This window comes from Notamacropus eugenii, chromosome 3, assembly GCF_028372415.1.
Source record: "Notamacropus eugenii isolate mMacEug1 chromosome 3, mMacEug1.pri_v2, whole genome shotgun sequence".
NCBI classification, from domain to species: domain Eukaryota; kingdom Metazoa; phylum Chordata; class Mammalia; order Diprotodontia; family Macropodidae; genus Notamacropus; species Notamacropus eugenii.
In genome coordinates this window covers 350723766-350743686 of record NC_092874.1, presented here as the reverse complement: position 1 = coordinate 350743686, position 19921 = coordinate 350723766, and positions in this window count along the sequence as shown.

Genomic DNA, 19921 nt, shown 5'->3' with positions numbered 1-19921 from the left:
TTTACCTCAACTTTCTAACCCAAACTCCCCTTCTCCCACACACATACATACATTGAGAAATATGACAAACATGTATGAAAATGAATCTCCATATTGTCCATGTTAAAAAAAAAAAACAAACCAGTTCTCATTCTGCCTTCCAAATCCTTGTTTTGTCAGTAGGCCTTTGGAATCCTGGTCACATTTATATTTCATAACTTATTTAGCCATTCCCCAATTTATGGAAATGCCTGCAAAATTCCCATCTTTTAACACTTAATAATGAGCTATAAATATTTTTGTACACTTGTTTATTCCTAGAATTTGTTTTGCTTAAGACTAATTCCTCTTGTAATTCTCTCTCTCCAATTTTTCTTCTCCTTTTCCTCGTGTTTCCTTGTTGAATAAAATATATTTTGGTAACCCAGCTATGTGTGTGTTATGTATTCTTCCTTCTTTTGACCAGTTCAGATGAGAGTGAGGCTCAGGTGTCAGCCAATCCTCTCACTCCTTCCTCCTTGTTTGTTTAGATGTCTACTTGGGCAGCCTGATTATACTAAATAATTTTCTCTTACCTTCCCCACCTCTCCCCCAACAGTATATTCCCCGTTGTCTCTTTATACTTTTCTTAAGATTATGAAGATATAAAAGAACCACTCCCAGGCCTTATCTAATTAGGTTCCTCTGTGAACTCTCATGATGATAAGGTTCAGAGGAGACATATGTATCATATTCTGATATTTGAATGTAAGTTTACCCTTCTTTGGTCTTTATTATTTTTATATGTGTATTTTCATATTCTTCTTCACTCCTGTCTTCGAACTTCAAAGTTTTCCACAGGTCTAGTGTTTGCATTAGGAATGTCCTAAATTTCATTAAAGATTTATTTCCCTCCTGCAACATTATATTAAGTTTTTACAGATAATGTAATTATTGGCTTTAAGTATTTATCCTTGCCTTCCAGAATATCATATTCAAGCTTTCTTACCCTTTTTTTGGATTGGATTGTCTTTTTTTTCTTTTTTCTTAATAGTATTTTATTTTTCCACCAGTTACATGTTAAGAAAATTAGTAGCATTTTTTAAACAATATTTTGAGTTTCAAATTTTTCTCCCTCCCACTCTTCCCCTGTCCTCTTTTGAAAGCAGTAGGTAGTTTGATATAGTTTATATACGTACTATCATGTAAAAAAGACTTCCATCTTAGCCACAGTTGTGAAAGAAGAAACATTTAAAAAATGAGAAAAATAAAGTGAAAAATATGCTTCAATCCATATTCAGAGTTATCAGTTCTTTACCTGGATATGGATAACATTTTCCTTTATGTGTCCTTTGTAGCTGTCTTGGATCATTGTGTTGTTGAGAGGAATTGAGTCATTCATAGTTGACCATCACACAATGTTTCAGATAGTGTGTACAAAGTTTTTCTAATTCTGTTCATTTCGCTTTGTATCAGTTCACACAAGTCTTCCCAGGATTTTCTAAAAATTACCTATTCATCATTTCTTATTGCGCAATAGTATTCCCTTACATTCTTATACCACAACTTGTATAAGAAATGATGAACTTGATGATCTTAGAAAAAAATGGATAGGCTTGCATGAAATGAATAACGAAATGAGCCGTACCAAATGAATGCTATACACAGTAACAACAACATTGTTTTAAGAATAACTTTGAGTGAATTAGAATTTTGACTTATTTGGGTGTAAATACCCAAATTAACTACAAAGGACATATGCAGGAAGATGCCATCTGCATCCAGGGATAGAACTGATAAATAAAAGTATTTGTAGAATAGTTTTATATACATACATCAAACATATATGACATAAACATACATGCATATGTGTGTATGTATGCATACACATTCGTGCCTAATGGCAGTCATGTCTAGGGTGGAGAGGATGAAGAGGAAGAAAAAGGAAAAAATTTACATGATAACTTTATTATACATTTAAAAGGAATAGCTAATTGTATAGAATAGATTTTCAGTTCATGTACAATTATCTTTTTTTCTATTGTACTGTTATAGAAATTGCTTTATTTCTTAGGTTCAGAATAAAATAAGTATTTTTTTTAGAAAAAAAAAAAAGAATGTTAAGAAGACAGAGAAAGAATCTCATCTGTCCCTGTCTCCTTGGCAACATATAAATCCTCCCCCTCAACTAGCCTATTTGGGAATCATATAAATATAGTATAATCAGTAACATGACAGCTTACCTCTAGAGTTTGTTTGATAAAGGTTGGTCCCTTAAAGGATGTTTGAGATTGTGACTCTGGTTAACTAAGTTTATTCAACTTTTCTGACATTGAAGGAAACATGGGATTATGGATATATCTTTAACTTTTATGTCCTACGAAGAATGTACAAGATTACATTATGCTGCCACTTTGACATAATTTTTTCTATAAAAAGCCTTATTAGACTCTTAATAATTGTTTAGGCTTTCTCTGAGGCCTGAATCTATGTTTGAGCTAAAACTTAGGTTTTTGCCTCCATAATTTGTGTGTTTTGGCAAATATATATTTGGCAACACTTAATACCACATGAACTCAGAGAGGACAATTCTCACATAACACCTAGAAATTTAGTTGCTGCATGTTCTAGTTTTAGGGATACACTAGAGGAAAAAAAAATAGCCATTTTATCTCTTTCTGTTGTTTTAGGCTATAATTCTACAATTTTCCAACATGTTTCCCTTACAATTCAAATCAGTCCCTTCCAGGATGAATTGTTAAAGATTTTGTTGGGGATGTTGATAGAGTGCTGGACCTGGAAACTGGAAGATCTGAGTTCAGTTCTGAACTCAGACAGTGGCCACTTTCTAGCTGTGATACTGTGGGCAAGTCATAACCTCTTCCCGTCTCGGTTTTCTCATCTGTAAAATGGAGGTAACAATACCTGCTTTCAATGACTGTTTCAGAGATAATAACTGCACAGAACTTTGAAGACCTTAAAGATATTACTATGGTTATTGTTATTAATACTAAAATGTTTTAGATAGGAAATGCCTGAACATACTTTGAATCAAAGAGCAGTGCTGTTCTGTCACATCACCACACCTTTCTAGAAGCTGCCTCCCTAGATTCTTCCACATGGGTTGGTAGTAGGCAAAAAGTGCTGATCAGATACTGGGGATAGGACTTTCTTTGAAAAGGTCCTCATCATATATAAATTATCTCATTGTATCTTTATAACAAATTTGTGAAGAAGTTATTATAGGTTATTTTTTCCATTTTCTATATGAGAAAATAAGTTAAGAGAAATCAAGTGACTTAACTGATGATCACACAGCTAGCAAATACAGATATATGTGTGTATACATACATATGTGTGTCTAATGGATAATTGTGTATACATATATGCACAAATATACATATAGATATACATATATGTGTATGTGTATACAAACATTTATACACTTTGTCTTTACTAATAAATAGGTGTATAATTAACAAAATTCAAGCCCCCATATTCTGATTAGTTATTATATTTATTATATTATATTATATTTGTATATAGTTATTAGTTATCATATTTGAAGTATTACGTTCAATTCAAAGCACCATATTTTAGGAAGGGCATTAAAATCCTGGAGTGCGTACAAGATGGAGAAAGGATTTGAAACTAAATCATACACTAATTAGTTCAAGCCACTGTTGAAGTCTTCTTGATGGTTTCCTCTCTCCCCTCCCCTAACTCAAGTAATAAATAAATTCTTACATAAAGAACTATAACATGAGTTGTAATTGCTTGTCCTTCATGCTCAAAGAAGAGCAATGACATCATGATGTTGGGGTCAAGGTACAGTGTGTTCAGTTGTGGTTTATCAGTCCAACATCCACTCAGAAGGATCTACCACAGGGTTGGCATGAAGAGTCCATTTGAACATTTGGGATGGAGATATCTCTGAATTTGTACATATCACGTTACTTATGTGCTACTGTGATTCTGCTTTGCTCATAGAATACAGATCTTTTTGAGGCAAGCACAGCATGGTAAGCTGTCCTGTGCCAGCATCTCTAATGTCTCACAATGGACACTCTTCAAAGACACCTTGGGAGTGTCTTTGTAGCACTTCTTCTGACCTTTGTGTGAGCTCATGCCTTATGCAAGTTATCAGTAAAGTAGTCTTTTAGGTAAATATATATTTGGCATTTAGTTATGTGGCCAGTTATACTGTGAGTAATCAGATTTCTTTAACATGACCCTTGGGAATCCTGTGCGTGTGCGTGTGTGTGTGTGTGTGTGTGTGTGTGTGTGTGTGTTCATCCTTCATTGCTGAAGAAGACCATGTCATCAGAGAAATAATGACATGACTTACACTTGACTTTGTTTTGAGTGAGTGAGGGCTGTGCAGGTCACCAACCGCACTTCTCCTCCAGAGCCATCTAAATCCAGTGACCAGATATTCATCAGGATGACTGGAGATGAGCCTGGATGAGGCCATTGGGATTAAGTGACTTGTCCAACGTCACACAGCTGATGAGTGCCAAGTGTCTGAGATGAGATTTGAACTCACGTCCTCCTAACTCCTGCACTGGTGCTTTATCCACTGCACCACAAAGCTGACCCTTGGGAATAGAAGCAGGAGAAATGGGTGGAAGTTGCACTTTTAATGTAAGGAAAAATATCCTAGGAATTAGAGTGTTTCAAGGTGGAATGGTCTTTCTCAAAAGGTAGTAAATTTTCTGAAGTTTTTACCAAAGTTAGATAACTAACTCACTTTGTGGGATGTTACATTACATTCCTGTTCAAGTATAAGTTGGACTAGCTGGATTGAAGTTATCTCTTGCAATTCTAAATTTTTATTATTCTGTAAAGCTCTAACTTGTCCAAGACAAGAAAGTTGGCCACAGGACTAGAGCTAGAAGCCAAGCCTCTAGTGTCCTAACCTAGTGCTTCTTCCATTGCCACAGAAATGGATAAAGAAGTCACCGAAAAAATGCAACTGAATAAAAAAAATCAGAAAAATGGTCATCTTAATCTTTAGTTTTAAACACAATTCAAAGTAAAAGCTGATAAAAACAGATCAAAAGATAAATCATAGAACATTTATTTATTAATCTTATTACATCAGGCATTATGCTAAATATTAGGAATACACCTACAAGGAAGTGGATAATCTTTATATTCTAAAAGGAGGAAGACAGACAAAGGGGAGATGAAAATCAGGCATAGGGAGTGGAAAGGATACTCCAAGAAGAGCTCATGGCGATTCTTAAGACAGTGTCCAAAGTGGAGGACATGGGGAGAGGTGTAAAAGACAACCACAGTGGAGACAGCATTGTGTAAAGAAAGGCAGAGATTTGAATTCAGCAAAACATTGAAAAAACTAACAGTGAACAACTTCAGTAGTATTCATTATACTCAATGACTCAAACTTGTGTCATTAGATAACAAGAGGTATAAATATCCTATCAATCAACAAACATTTATTAAGGAGCTATTGAGTGCCAAGTGCTATATGCTAGGTTGAACTGCAACCTGGAAGTACCAGCTCTACAAAACTCTAAGGAGAAAGAGCCAAAGAACTGAGAAACATAGGGAATAGTACTGGTCACCAAGAAGGGACACAGTATGTTTTGGGGTGCTGGGCAAAACTCCCTCAAGCCTGAGAAAAAGCTCATGGCATCCAACTGGGGCCAGTTCAAGTCTCTCAGAAATCAGTTGGGGCAGTCATAAACTTGTAACTGTGAATTACCCAGTGTGGAAGAAGGCTGAGACACTTAGAGATCCAGACCCTAAGGAAACTACAATCAGAAAGGAGGGTGTTGGGAAGTGAATATTATTTAGAAAAATAAGGGGAGACTGGAAGTACTAAAGATATCAGGAGGAATAAAACCCAAAGACTTTAAATATGAACAGATAAATCAATAGAAAAACGGTAACAACAGAAGGAAATATGGCCTCCAAATCTAGTAATAAATTAAGGTATCTAAGGAAGCAAATGATCCATTGCTTGATGAAGCAGGCGACCCTGTAGAATTTGAAGAGAATGAAGAACAACAGCATGGAATTTCTCAGTATTTTAAAAAAGAAATGAGAATGATGGGAATTGAACTTATATTTACACAGCAAAAGCTTGAATCTGAAATGACAAGTTTCACAGAAGGAAAAAAAGGGGGAATGCAATCACACAGAAGTGAAGAACAACCTAGAAGTAGAGAAGCAAAAAACAGCAAGGTTTTTAAAAAATATATTCTCACTTATACAAGCAAAACATACAGAACAGACAACCTGAGGATCACAGGTCTTCTAGAAGATTACAGTGGGACAAGCAGTCTTAACACCATAATGAAGGAAATAATAAAAAAAAATTTTCCAGTATTTCTTAATCTAGAAAATGAGATTCCAATGAAAAGAATTCAGAGATCCCCTACAGAGAAAAAAGACAAAGAAAAGCAAAAATCCAAGACAGCAAAATCCAAGACATAGAATGGTTATATTTAACCATTGAACTCAGAAACAAGTTTTACAGCACATTACCATCAGAAAGACTTTCAGATACAAAGGAAAGGACATTCTAATTCCCCATCTACTAGAAAAAGGAGGAGGAAATGGAATAACATATTACAAAAAGCAAAAGAGGTCAGGATACAGTCCAGGGTGACCTATCCTGCAAATCTGAGCTTAATTATACAGGATGAAAGATGGACTTCAACAATGAAGAATATTTTGAAGCATTTTTGGAAATGAAACTAAAGCTGAAGAGCTGTGCCTCTTAAACACCCCCAAACAACGTAAATTCAGGAGTGAATACATGCAACAAACATGTACAGTAACAGCAACAGAATGACAGCAGAGAGACCTCTAAGAGACTTCTCTCTAAATGTACACGAGGAGACTGAGTGAAAACAAAAACCTGGTAGAGAAAAGAGTGAAGAGATAGATGGGGCACTATGCAAAGAACCTATAACACTCCTGACAGGTGAATTGGTGCCTTTTTTTTGTAATACATTGCAAGATGGCAAGATATATAAAGGAGGTGTAGGGAAGCAGTAGGACAGAGAGGAGTGAGTATTTCTCTGGAGTCAGATCAAGAACTGTCAGCAAAAGGACGGTGACCTCTGTGGTCTGAAAAAAACACCTACAGAGGTCAGGAGGAGGAGGAGAAAAGGGGAATAAAATGGAGTGGGGGAAGAAAAGTGACCTCACTTTGAAAGTGGAAGGAGGTTCATATGGGTGAAAGCTCATATAGGTGAAGGGAGAGTACCTGGATGAGGCCAGGGGCATTTGGTGCTTGAAAAGTCTGCTTATCCTGGGAGGGTGGGAGTTAGAAGCCCTGGGGACAACTGGCACCTTGAGGAGTGGGAAGGCATGGACATACAGTGGAGTTTTCTTGAGAAATGTAGAAAAAAGGTCAACAAGAAAGGGTATATAGATCAATGGTAGACTTTTTATATAAGGGAGGTAGTGGAGGAGGAGCCTTACCTTGGAATAGTGTATTTTCTGACACGTGAAACAATTGATATTGTTCTGGAAGAGAAATACAATGAAAAGAGGAAACTATGAGGCAAGCCCTACAAGGTAGTGGCAGAAAGCATTCAGAGGGCACAGCCTAAAATGTATACTTTAGAAACTTTGATTGTGACAAAGAGAAAGAGAGAGAGAGAGAGAGAGAGAGAGAGAGAGACAGAGAGAGAGAGAGAGAGAGAGAGAGAGAGACAGAGAGAGAGAGACAGAGACAGAGACAGAGAGACAGAGAGACAGAGACAGAGAGAGAGACAGAGAGAGAGACAGAGACAGAGAGACAGACAGAGAGACAGACAGACAGAGACAGAGAGACAGAGTGAAGAGCAGAAAATAAAGAGGAGAAAATGAAGAGAATGAGAGAAATATTTTTTTTGAAAAAGGAAGTATCTATTTATTCTCTAAATTATAATGATGTGGATCCACAGGTGCCATCAGGTGAGAGATCAACCAGGAACTGTGAGAGGAATAAGAGATTAGTAATGATAGCTGATAACACTGATAAAAGATCAGACTATCTAATAAAGTCAACTTCTTAGCTCATTTAAATTAGTCCTGCAAAGGACCTTATAACTCATCTAGTTCAAAATGATCTTTGTATGAATGAGAAAAACAAGACCCACTGAGGTTAGGTGACTGTCCATGGTCATATAGGAAGAAAATGGAAGAACTAAGTTTTAAAAACAAGTTCTCTTACTCCAAAAGAGCCCCAACATCATGCCATCTGAGTTGTTAAAGAAATAAGGAATGTTTAGTTTGGACAAAAGACATGATGGAACATGATGGCTATTTTCAAATATTTGAAGGACAATCACATGGAAGAATCATAGACTTATTCTGATTGTCCCCAGAAAACAGAACTAGATGTAGTAGGTGGAATTTGGAAAGAAAAAATTTTAGGCTTGAGAAAAGTTTCCTATGTCTGAGAAACACAAGGAAAAGACTGTTTTCATCTGTTCAGCTGGATTTTCCCAATTTAAGCAAATGTCCCAAGGCATGGGAACATGAACTACTTGGAAATGTTAGTGGATCTTGATGTCACTATATTGGATTAGACATTGGAAGAACATGAGGAGAAATCAGCTGGAGGAAGCCGTAGACTTCCTTAAAAAGATCATATAAACTATTCCCTGTCCTCAGTCTTACAAATAATTCTTTGATAGTCTCATCGTCTGGGTATCAGGGCCTTTATCACTCTTGTCAGGGAGAAAAGGTGAAGAGTGAAGGTAAAGCAATCTTTGGGGAGACACTAATTGAACTGTAATCACTTATTAAAGCAAGCAAATGAATCAGAAACAATTAAACCCAATTCAGTGTTCCATATCTTGAGAATATAAATTAACTGAGGAAGAATTTCCTATTTGACAAAAAATAATGGGAAAATTTGAAGTCAGTTTTTCAGAAAATGAATTTAAATTAACTTTACATAATAAGCTGAAAATGCAAATGAAGTTTGAATTTTAAAGATCTGACCATAAAAATTAGAATCATGATAGGTATCTTTCTTTTCTAATTTAATATTTAATTTTTTGAAATTAGACATAAAAACAATTTTAACTTCCATTTTTAAAAATATTTGAGTTTCAAATTCTTTCCCTTGCCCAGTTCCCCTATCCCACTCTCACTACGCCACAGAAGACAAGTAACGTAATGTAGGTTATACATGTGCAGTCATGTAAAACATATTTCTATACTAGGTAGGTTGTGAAAGAAAAAACAGACAAAAGAAAAGAAAAATAAAGCTAAAAAGTATGCTTTGATCTGCATTCAGACTCCACCAATTCTTTCTCTGAAGATAGATAACACGTTTTCATTATATGTTCTTCAAGATTATCTTTGATCATTGTATTGCCAAGAATAGCTAAATTATTCACAGTTGATCATCATATAATATTTTGCTACTCTGTACAATGTTCTCCTGATTCTGCATCAGTTCACGTAAGGTTTTCCACATTTTTCTGAGAGTGTTCTGTTTGTCATTTCTTATACTACAGTAGTATTCTGTCACAACCATATACAATAACCTGTTCAGCAGTTCCTCAATTGATGAACATCCCCTTGATTTCCAATTCTTTGCCACCACTGAAAGAAGAGCTATAAATATTTGGATACATATAGATCCTTTTCCTATTTGGTTATTTTTATCTCTTTGGGATGGAGACCTAGTAGCAGTTTTCCTGGGTCAAAGTATATGCATGGTTTTATAGCCTTTTGGGCATAGTTCCTCCCTGCTCTACCACTTCACCGATAGTGCAATAGTGTATCAATTTTCCCACAGCCCCTCCAATATTTGTCATTTTCCTTTTCTGTCATGTTACTTCATCTGATACATATGGGATGGTAGCTCAAAGTTATTTTAATTTTCATTTTTCTAATCAATAGTGACAGAATATTTATTCATATGAGTGTAGATAGCTTTGATTACTTTGTCTGAAAAATGTATGTCCATATCCTTTGACCATTTATCAACTGAGGTTCCTATTTCCATAAATTTGACTCAGTTATACATATATATGTATGTGTGTATATATATATATACATATATATATATATATTGAGAAATAAGAAATTTATTGTAAATTTTTTACAATTATGATTAGTATATATTTCCATCCATTCTATTTTCCTCCCATTTAGCCTACCCTCTCTCCTTTCACCCTATCCATTCTCAAGAGTTTTGCTTCTGACTTTTACCTCTCTCGATCCACCATACATTTTATCAGCCCAGCCCAACCCTTCTTTTTTCCCTTTCCGCTCCTAATATCCTGTATCATAAGATAGATTTCTATATCTGAGTTATTTGTAATTCCCGTTTTGTGTCTCTTTCACCATTTGGCCTATTTAGTTTTTTAAGTGCTATTTTCTTCAGTATTTTTTGTGCTTTCCTTTACCAACTATTGACTGTTTTTTCATGGGTTTTTTTTTTTTTTGTATCACTCTCATTTATTTTCCCAATTTTTCTTCAATCTTCCCTATTTGATTTTTAGGAACCTTTTTGAACTCTTCCAGGGCCTCAGATCAATTCACATTTTTCTTTGAGGCTTTGGATGTAGGAGTTTTGACTTTGCTGTCTTCTTCTGACTTTGTCCTTTTATCTTCCGTCACCATAATGACTTCTTGTAGTCAGGATCTTTTATGCCTTTTGCTCATTTTTTTCACCCTCTTTCTTGACTTTTAACTCTATGCTCAAGTGGGGCTCTGCTTCAAGAATGGAGGGGGCACTGTCCTAAGCTTCAGATTTTTTGTGTAGCTGTTTTCAGATATAATTCTAGAGACCACAAACACTCTTTTCTCCCTTGGAACTGTGAACAGAGTCCCAACTCCTCTGCAGCTGCTGGCTGGGTTGTGCTAGTGCTTCTCCTTGCCCTGGGACTGAGACTCAGGCCTGTGACAAGATCTAAGTATGGACAATATAACAAAGTCCTGCCCCTAATCTCAGCCCCTTGTAATCTCCTACCAACAAGTTTTTTGACAAGTGTACTGAGAATCTGAGAAACCACCAGTGCTGCCACTTATTTAGTCACCTCCAAAAACTACTACTGGACCCCTGCTGGGGCTGAGTCTGTGCTGGCACAGCTGGAGTGCACTCTGCTCTCACTGTGGTGCAAAAGACCTTTCCTGCCAACATTTTAAGTTGTCTTCAGCTAAAAAATTGTCACATCCTATCCCTTTGTGTGCTCTTCTGCTCCAGAATTTGTTTTGAGGCATTATTTAAAGTTGTTTGGAGGAGTTTCCAGGAGAGCTCAGGTGGATCTTTGACTTTTCTCCACCATTTTGATTCTTCCCCCTTCCTAATAGGTATCTTTCAAAGAAGCTATGGTTTGGAAAGATTTCTTAACCGTAAAAAGTATAGAGGCAATATGTATAAAATAATTTTGTTCATGGGGAATTGTAAAGTTCTTACATGCATAAGATGGAAAAGCATGGAATTTCTCATTGGGAAGAAATCTTTACAGATGGAAATTACACAAGTTACTAAGATCAAGAATCATAACCAAAATTTCTCAAAAGAATTGTGAACTAAATCATATGAAATCCTCTTAATTACGAATAAGACATTATACCTCGCACACAGCAAATTTGCAGTTGCCAAAAGAATGGCACTAGTCAATGTTAGAAGGCATGTGGGAAGAAAGACACTAATACACTATTGGTGGAGCTGCTGTCTATTTGAATGATTCTGGAAAACAATTTGGAATTACACTAAAGAAAAAGTGAGTAAAATATCCATGTTCTTTGATTTAGAATCTATCAGACATAGAAGAGGAGGTCAAAGACACAAAAAGATTAAATATACTCAAAAATATTCAAAACAGCAAAGAAATAGAAATAAAGAAGATGCTCCTCAATTGGGAAATGGCTAAAAAAATAATGTGTGAAGGTAATGAAATATTATCCATCATTAAATAATAATGAATAAGAAGAATTTAGAAATCATGGAAAGACATGAATTAATGCAAAATGAAGCAAACATGTCCAGGAAAATAATATAAACTGACTACAAGATAAATGCAAAGTACAACAAAAGATCAGACCTGACCTGAGAAAATAGATAAGAAGAGGAATCTTTAAAGAAGAAATAAAGAAAAAGAAAAGAACTAGCTAGTGTGTGGAACAATTGAACGATCTCATTCATCCACATATGACTGAAGGGATCCAGAAACAAAACATCAAGAAGAGTAAAATTGTTTTTAAACTTTCAAATTCTTTTGGAAATAAATAAAGAAAAATGTAAAAAAAAAAATTAAGGATTTAACTGCCTTACCAATGCACTGCTATTGATTTACGAAGACACAATAAGACTTTTGTCCTCCACACAGAAGCCAGCCTGGTAGGTTTGGGAGCTCTTCTGTACTGAGAGAGTGACTGTCTCCAAATGTCAATTAAATTCTCCAGCAGAGGTTTGAATGACAGTAAGCATCTACACAAGCTTGAGAACTTTACTCTGAAATGGGCTATCAGTGAGAGAATCAAAGTTTGTGTATATGGGGCAAAACTTCAACTATGGATTGATAATAATTCACTGACTTATATTTTGACCAATGCTAAGTTGAATGTTGCTTGCCAGAGATGAGTATCTGCAATGGTCAGTTATGATGACTAGAGACAAAGTATGATTATGTATATGAGACAGTATTTCCAGAATGCTACTGAACCCTATAGGGTGTAATGAGAATAATACTGACATAAAAGGAGCCATATTACAAATCCAAAGAAAGTATAGTTGAAAACTTGAGACTTCTACCAGACAGCATGCCAACATGTATATAAAGAATGCTTTTTTAATCATTTTTTCCTGCTGTAGTTGTATGTGATTGGCAACATAAAACAAACGGCTAATGAAGGACTAAAGAGTGACACAGGCCAAAAACCAAGGTAGTGAGTCTAAAGATATTAATTTCCAGTCAGCAGAAGGCATCTTACTACTGAGGAAATGGCAGAATTTACAATTGTATAACAGAGTATTGTACTGCACTGTGACTAATCTCATACATGGAACTAGGAGACAGATGGTGCTACCCAGAGCATACCACCTAGTAGCCACAAATGTCTTATATGATGATTTTGAATATATGGTTCAAGAAAAGATGACTGAAGATAATCTTCTGGTTCAAATGAGCAGTAAGATGGAGGACTACTCATTTTATTTGGCCATCATGGCTTCTCAAAACTCTCCAAAACAAAACTTATGTTTCATAGATAAAGCAATTTCAGCTATGTCCATGGTCTAGGACACCAAAGATGGCAAAAACTTCATGAACTAACACCTAACTTAAGATCACTAAATTTCCCCTCCTCCAATGCCCAGCATGCTCTGCTAGTATGGCTGAACTAGCTGATTCAATTCATGGACCTGCAACAGAAAGCAAACCTACAATCTATCCCCTCCTTTCCTTCTTTCCAGTGCTGTTGAGATGCAAACTCTAAATTGCAGACCTTCCCTGAGGCCCTGATAACCAACACCACAACTGTAATGACAGAACTCTGCAGAAGGATGGAGGAACAAAGAGCAGGATAGGATGCATCAGGGCTTAAAATATAGCTCAAACCCATCCTTTAAAACCCTTTTTCCCTCCTTTCAGTTATGGGGGCATTCAAAAGGCAAATGAAAGAAATTTGCCCAAGATACAATAGCAGCAGTGTGACAGTGCCCTGCCCTACTGGACCAGAGAACTGAAGAGCACAGAGGACAGAATACCATGTATGGGAGACTATGTGATGCTCCATATGATAATCCTGACAGAAAGATCCCAGTGCCCAGTTTCGTCTCAGTTTGGTCTGCCCTCCCTGCCCCCTCTCCCACTTATCCAAGTCACTTGGACCCAAGCTAGTGGACAGTGAATTGCCCAGTATGGGAGGAGGTTGAGATTCTTTAACAGGCAGCCCCCAACAAAACCATAACCACAGGGGAAGGAGTTAAAAAAAGAGCAACAGGAGAAAATAAGGGGATGAGCAGCATGGGAAACTGAAATTGCTAAAGGTTTCAGGAGGAAGGAAAATCAAACACCTTGAGTATATAAATCAATAAGGGAGACATTAAGAACAAAAGTAAATATGGATTCCAGATTTTGTAAACAAGTTTAAGCATCAATGAACAGAGCGTGGAACCACAGTATGCTCCTCCTGAGTGGTTTAAAAGAGAAAAGATGAATTATGAGAGCAGAATTTTTGTCTTGAACAGCAAAAGCAAATAGTAGAACAGAAAACTTAACTCTGTAGTGACAAAGACCTTAACAGCCACAGTGACAACAGGGAGATGACTGAGTCTTTTTTCTTAATGTAGCCAAGGAAATGAGCGAAAGTCATAGTCAGGTAGAGGTAATGGTAGGGAGGTGGACCTGGGGCTTTATGGATTAAACCTTGCAACATATGCTTACAGATGAATGTATGATTTTTGTGATTACAGAGGCTGTATAGAAAGTAGGAGAGGGGAAGAACAGAGGAGAGTGAAGGATGTGTTCTGAACAAGTCAAGGTCTACCAATGAGGGAAAAGTGGCTCCTGTGGGTCTCTGAGAAAGAAGATAGCCCATGGGGCTGTTGGAGAAGTAAAGGGAGGGATTCGAAAGGAGGTCTTGTTTTGGTAGTAGAAAGGATGCCACTGGTGAATGTTCCTTTGGGAAAAGAGATGTTCATGAAGCTAAGTGGGGAATTTCTGCTAGGTGTACATGGTGGGGTTTGGCACCTGAAGAATCCTTCATCCTGCTTAGGGAGGATGGTACCCAGAGCTTTTGAGGACCACTGTAGTCAATTAAATTTCTGGTCTTTCTAATATTTCCTTTTTTGCACTGGTAATTTGGTTTTACTTTTGCTTATTTTTAGTCAGATTAGCTCATGGTACATGTACTTTATTCTCCCCTCCCCCCCATTCCTCCCCCATAGCTCCTGTATTTATTCATTATTTTGGTGTTTTGTTGCTTTCAATTTTCTTAATTTTTTCTCTAATTTTTGGGATTTCTATTTTGACATTGAATCAAAATTTAAAATGTTGTCTTCTAGTATTTTTAGGTACACTTCAAACTCATTGATCTGTTCTTTCTCCTTTCTGTTAATAAAAAAAAGTATTCAGAGCTATTTTCCCCCAAGGACTTCTTTGGTTCTATCCGCAAGTTTTAGAATGTTGTCTTCTCATTGTTATCTTTAATGGCATTTATTGTTTTTATGATTTTGACTCATCCATTTCTCTGGGTTGTCATTTATTATCTGTTTGATTTTTTAATACTTTTAATGGTCTATTATTTGATATAATTTTATTGCATTTGTATGGGCAAAAGATATGTATAATATTTCCATGTTCTGCATTTGTTTGTGAGAGTTTTATGTCCCCAAAGTAGGATCTTTTACCCCTTAGAGGTGACATTCACAGTTGAGAAATATGTATAACTTTTTTCATATGTATATATGTATAACTCTTTCTCTTTTCATTCAATAAGAGCCATAAGATATCATATCTTACTTTTCTAGAATTCTATTTAGGTTCTCAACTTCTTTCTAGTTTATTTTTGTTAGATTGGTTTATATGTTAAAGAGAGTACATGGAGGGTGTCCCCCACTACTATAGTTTTATTGCCTATTGCTCTTTATAATTAATTTAATTTTTCTTTTATATATTTAGAAAGTACTCCATTGGAAGCATCTATATTAAATACTGACTTCAATTTATTGTGTTATCTTTCAGAAAAAATGTAATTTCCCTCTTTACTTATTTTCACTAAACTTATTTTTGTTGTTTCCCAGTCTGAAATCATAATTGCTCTCCTTTCCTTTTTGGTGTTCAGCTGAAGCACATTACTTTTTTTCCAACCTTTTATTTTAAGTGTTCTTGTTTATGTTTCAAGTATATTTTTGCAAAAACATATTTTTGGATTTTTCTTTCTAATCCTTTCTTTTTTATGTGAGTTCTTCTTATTTACATTCTAGTTATTATGATTAATTGTATATAATTTTCCTGTATTCTATTCTTCTATTGTTTTTCTTTGCTGTACTTCTCTCTTCTTATTTATTTCATATTATTGTCTTTTTTATTTTAATTTTTATTCATTATTTCTCTCTCCAATCTTAAGACTGATTTTGCTTATGACTATTTCTCCCTGAATCCTTCTTCATATATTCCCTTTTCCTTATAATATATTCCTGTCCTACATGTATCCCTATTGATTTTAATGTATTTCTATACCAAATTCTTCATTTTCATATATTTATATTCTGTCCTCTTTTGAATTATAGATAATAGTTAAGTTCCAGTGATGCCTACTTGGCTACTTCTTCCCTATTTTTGTATATAGTTCTATAAAATTCAATTATGTCTTAATAAGTCCCTCATCTTTTCTACCATTTTCCCTTAATATAACCTTTCCATGTTTGTTTTTCTTTCTTCTTGTCCATATCTTTAAAACATAACAAAACTCTATGGGTCTCTTCTTCATTTGGCTATTCCTATGATCCTTTGTGACAATGGAATTTTAAAAGAATCTTTTCAAATTCCCTCCCTTCATTGGAATGTAAATAGTTAATTTTTATAAAATCCTTTCTTATTCTTCTTCTTCTATTGATTTCTATTTTTATATTGCAAAGGTTCTTTTTAGGGGAGCAGAATCAAGATGGTGGAGTAAAAGCAGGGACTTGCTAGAGTCGTCCCCCCAAACCCAGCCAAATACCTGTAAAAATGACTCTAAACAAATTCTAGAGCTGCAGAACCCACAGAATGATGAAGTGCAACAAATCTCCAGCATGAGAGAGCCTGAAAGGTTGATGGGAAGTGTCTATCATGCCAGGCTGGGAGCAGAGTACATGCCAGCATGGGCCATGCTGGCACACATATTGCGGATAATGAATCACTGGCAGCTCTTGCAGTTTCCAGACTTCATGACTCCAAAATGCTGAGGACAAATTGGAAGGACAGTGGAAAAAACCTGTTGGAGAGAGTAGCTCCCTCTGGCCTCAACCCAGGGTGGTGGATGGGGCAGCAGAACCCACAGCAGCCACAGCTATGGTAGGGCCAGTGGCTGTGACTGCTTCTGGATTTCTATGTCCACAGAATGTGGGGGGTGGGGTTCTAGCAACTGAGAGTATGCCTCCCTATCCTCACTGAGGGAACTACCTTGACAAAGAGCTCAAAAGTCAAGTAAATTGCTGGGGAAATGAGCAAAACAAGAAAAAAATTAGACTATAGAATCTTACTTTGGTGACACAGAGGATCAAAACATACAACCAGAAGGAGACAACAAAGTCAAATTTCTACACTTAAAGTCTCCAAGAAAAATATGAATTTGTCTCAAGCCATGGGAGAGCTCAAAAAGGATTTTGAAAATCAAGTAAGAGATACAGAGGAAAAAATGAGAAGAGAAATGAGAGTAATGCAAGAAAATCATGAAAAATGAGACAACTTCTTGCTAAAGGGGACCCAAAAATGCTGAAGAAAATAACATCTTAAAAAATAGACTAATCTTAATGGCAAAAGAGATCCAAAAAGCCAACGAGGAGTATAAAGATCAGAATTAACCAAATGGAAAAGGAAGTCCAAAAGCTCACTGAAGAAAAAAATTCCTTAAAAATTAGAATGGAAAAGACGGAAGCTAATGACTTTATGAAAAATGAAGACATTATAAAACAAAACCAAAAAATGAAAAATAGTAGAAAATGTATAATATCTCATTGGAAAAACAACTGAACCCGGAAAATACATCTAGGAGAGACAATTGAAAAAATATTGGAATACCTGAAAAACATACTAAAAAAAGAGACTATACATTATCTTTCAAGAAATTATCAAGGAAAACTGCCCTGATATTCTAGAAGAAGAGGGTAAAATAGATATTGAAAGAATCCACTAATTGCCTCCTGAAAGAGATTCCAAAAGGAAAACTTCTAGGAATATTGCAGACAAATTTCAAAGCTTTTTCAATGGAGGGGAACAGGGGGAAGATGAGAGGAAAAGAGTGAACCGTAATCTCATCAGATTTGGCTTAAGGAGGGAACAACATGAACACTCAATTGGGTATGAAAATCTATCTTACACTACAGAAGAATGAGGGAAAGGGGATAAGGGGGTAGGGGATGATAGAAGGGAGGACAAATGGAAGGAAGGGTTAATTAGAAGTAAACACTTCTGAGGATGGACTGGGTCAAAAGGAAGAACAGAATAAATGGGGGGAAGATAGTATGGAGGGAAATATAGTTAGTCTTTCACTACATGACTGCTATGAAAGTATTTTGGATGACTACACATGTATAACCTATATCAAATTGCTTGCCTTCTCAATAGGAGTGGGTGGGAAGGGAGAAAGGGAGAGAAATTGGAACTCAAAGTTTTAAAAATAAATGTAAAAAATTGTTTTTACATGCAAGTGGGAAATAAGGCATACAAGCAATGAGGTGTAGAAATCTATCTTCCCCTTTTAGAAAAGAGAGCATGGGGATAAGAGAAGGGAAGGATGTGATAGAAGAGAAGGTAGATTGGGGGAATGGGCAATCAGAATGCACACTGCCTTTGGTTGTGTGAAGGGGAGAAATGGAGAGAAAATTTGGAACTCAAAATCTTGTGGAAGTTGAAAACTAAAACTAAATAAATAAATTCATTTTAAAAAAGATCCTTTTCACCTCCAATTTTTTTATCAGTAATATTTTAAAAACTTCCCTTTCATTGGAGGTCCATTTTTTTCTTTTCTTTTGTAGGATGATACTGAATTTTGCTGGATAAACTGTTCTTGATTTTAGATCTTTGTCATTTGACTTCTGGAATATTTCATGCCAAGTGATTTAATCCTTTAAAGTGATAGATGCTAAATCTTAGGGGATTCTTATGTGTTTCCTTGATCTTTGAATTCTTGCTGGCTTCCTGTTGTATTTCTCTTTTGTTTGGAACCTCTGGATTTTGGCAATCCTATTCCTGGAAGTTTTCATTTTGGAGTTTCCCTCAGGAAACAAGTGGTGGATTCTTTTTATTTTTAAATTGTCTTCTTGTTTTAATGTATTTGCAATTTTCTTTAACATTTTCTTAAACTAGGATCTCCAGGTTCTTTTTTTTTTCATGAATTTCAGGTATGATTCTTAATTCTATGATTCTTAAGTTCTTTCCTTGATCTTTTCCAGGTCAATTGTTTTCTCAAGTACTTATCCCCTTGAGTCATCAATTTCCATTTAGTTCCTTCTGATTTTTAAGGAACTTGTTGCTTGGCTAAGATTTTGTACCTCTTCCTTCAAGCGATTGATTTTTTTCTCCAGTTCTCTCCTCTGTAGCTTTCATTCCTTTTTTTTTTTTTAATAATTTGCAGTTAATTAACCATAAAAACATCTACATACACATGGAAAAATAGTAACACAAGTATACGTTCATTTATTACAACATGTCTTTGGTGAGACAACAGCTGAGCCTGCTTTGCAGCTAACTAAAGCTTTTTTCATGGTTTTTGGTGCATCTTACAGCCAAAGCTTTCTGGTTGCTTCTCTATAATCTCTAGCTCTCCAATGTTGTTCTTCATAGCTCATGAAGTCACCATTTTGGAGAATCAGGTCAATCTGGGCCACCATAGGGAATCATTCAGGAAGGAGAAAACAGTAATTTGAGGAGGTCTGTCTAGGAGGTTTCATTGGGGTCTTGCAGCCAAAAATAGTCAAGCTTAGAGAACTGAGGTTTCTACATTCCTCATTCAGGATCGACCATCTTCTAGGGCAAGCTTGGCTGCATTGGATTGAGACTGTTATATTTTGTCCCAGGCCAGTTTTATATTGAGTACCATCCACCACAGCACAGAAAGCAAAAGAAGAATCCATAACATTACTTGTTGCTACAGACTCCTTAAAGTGAAGATGCACTTGCTGCAATTGTACACATTGATGGAGGACTGACACCAGATCGATCTCTCCACATTTGTACTTCATGATGAATTTCTTGGGAATATTCTTTGGACTAAGGACAGTATTTGGATTAGGCCAGCTTATTTTGGAAAGCAGTGATTCTTTGACTTG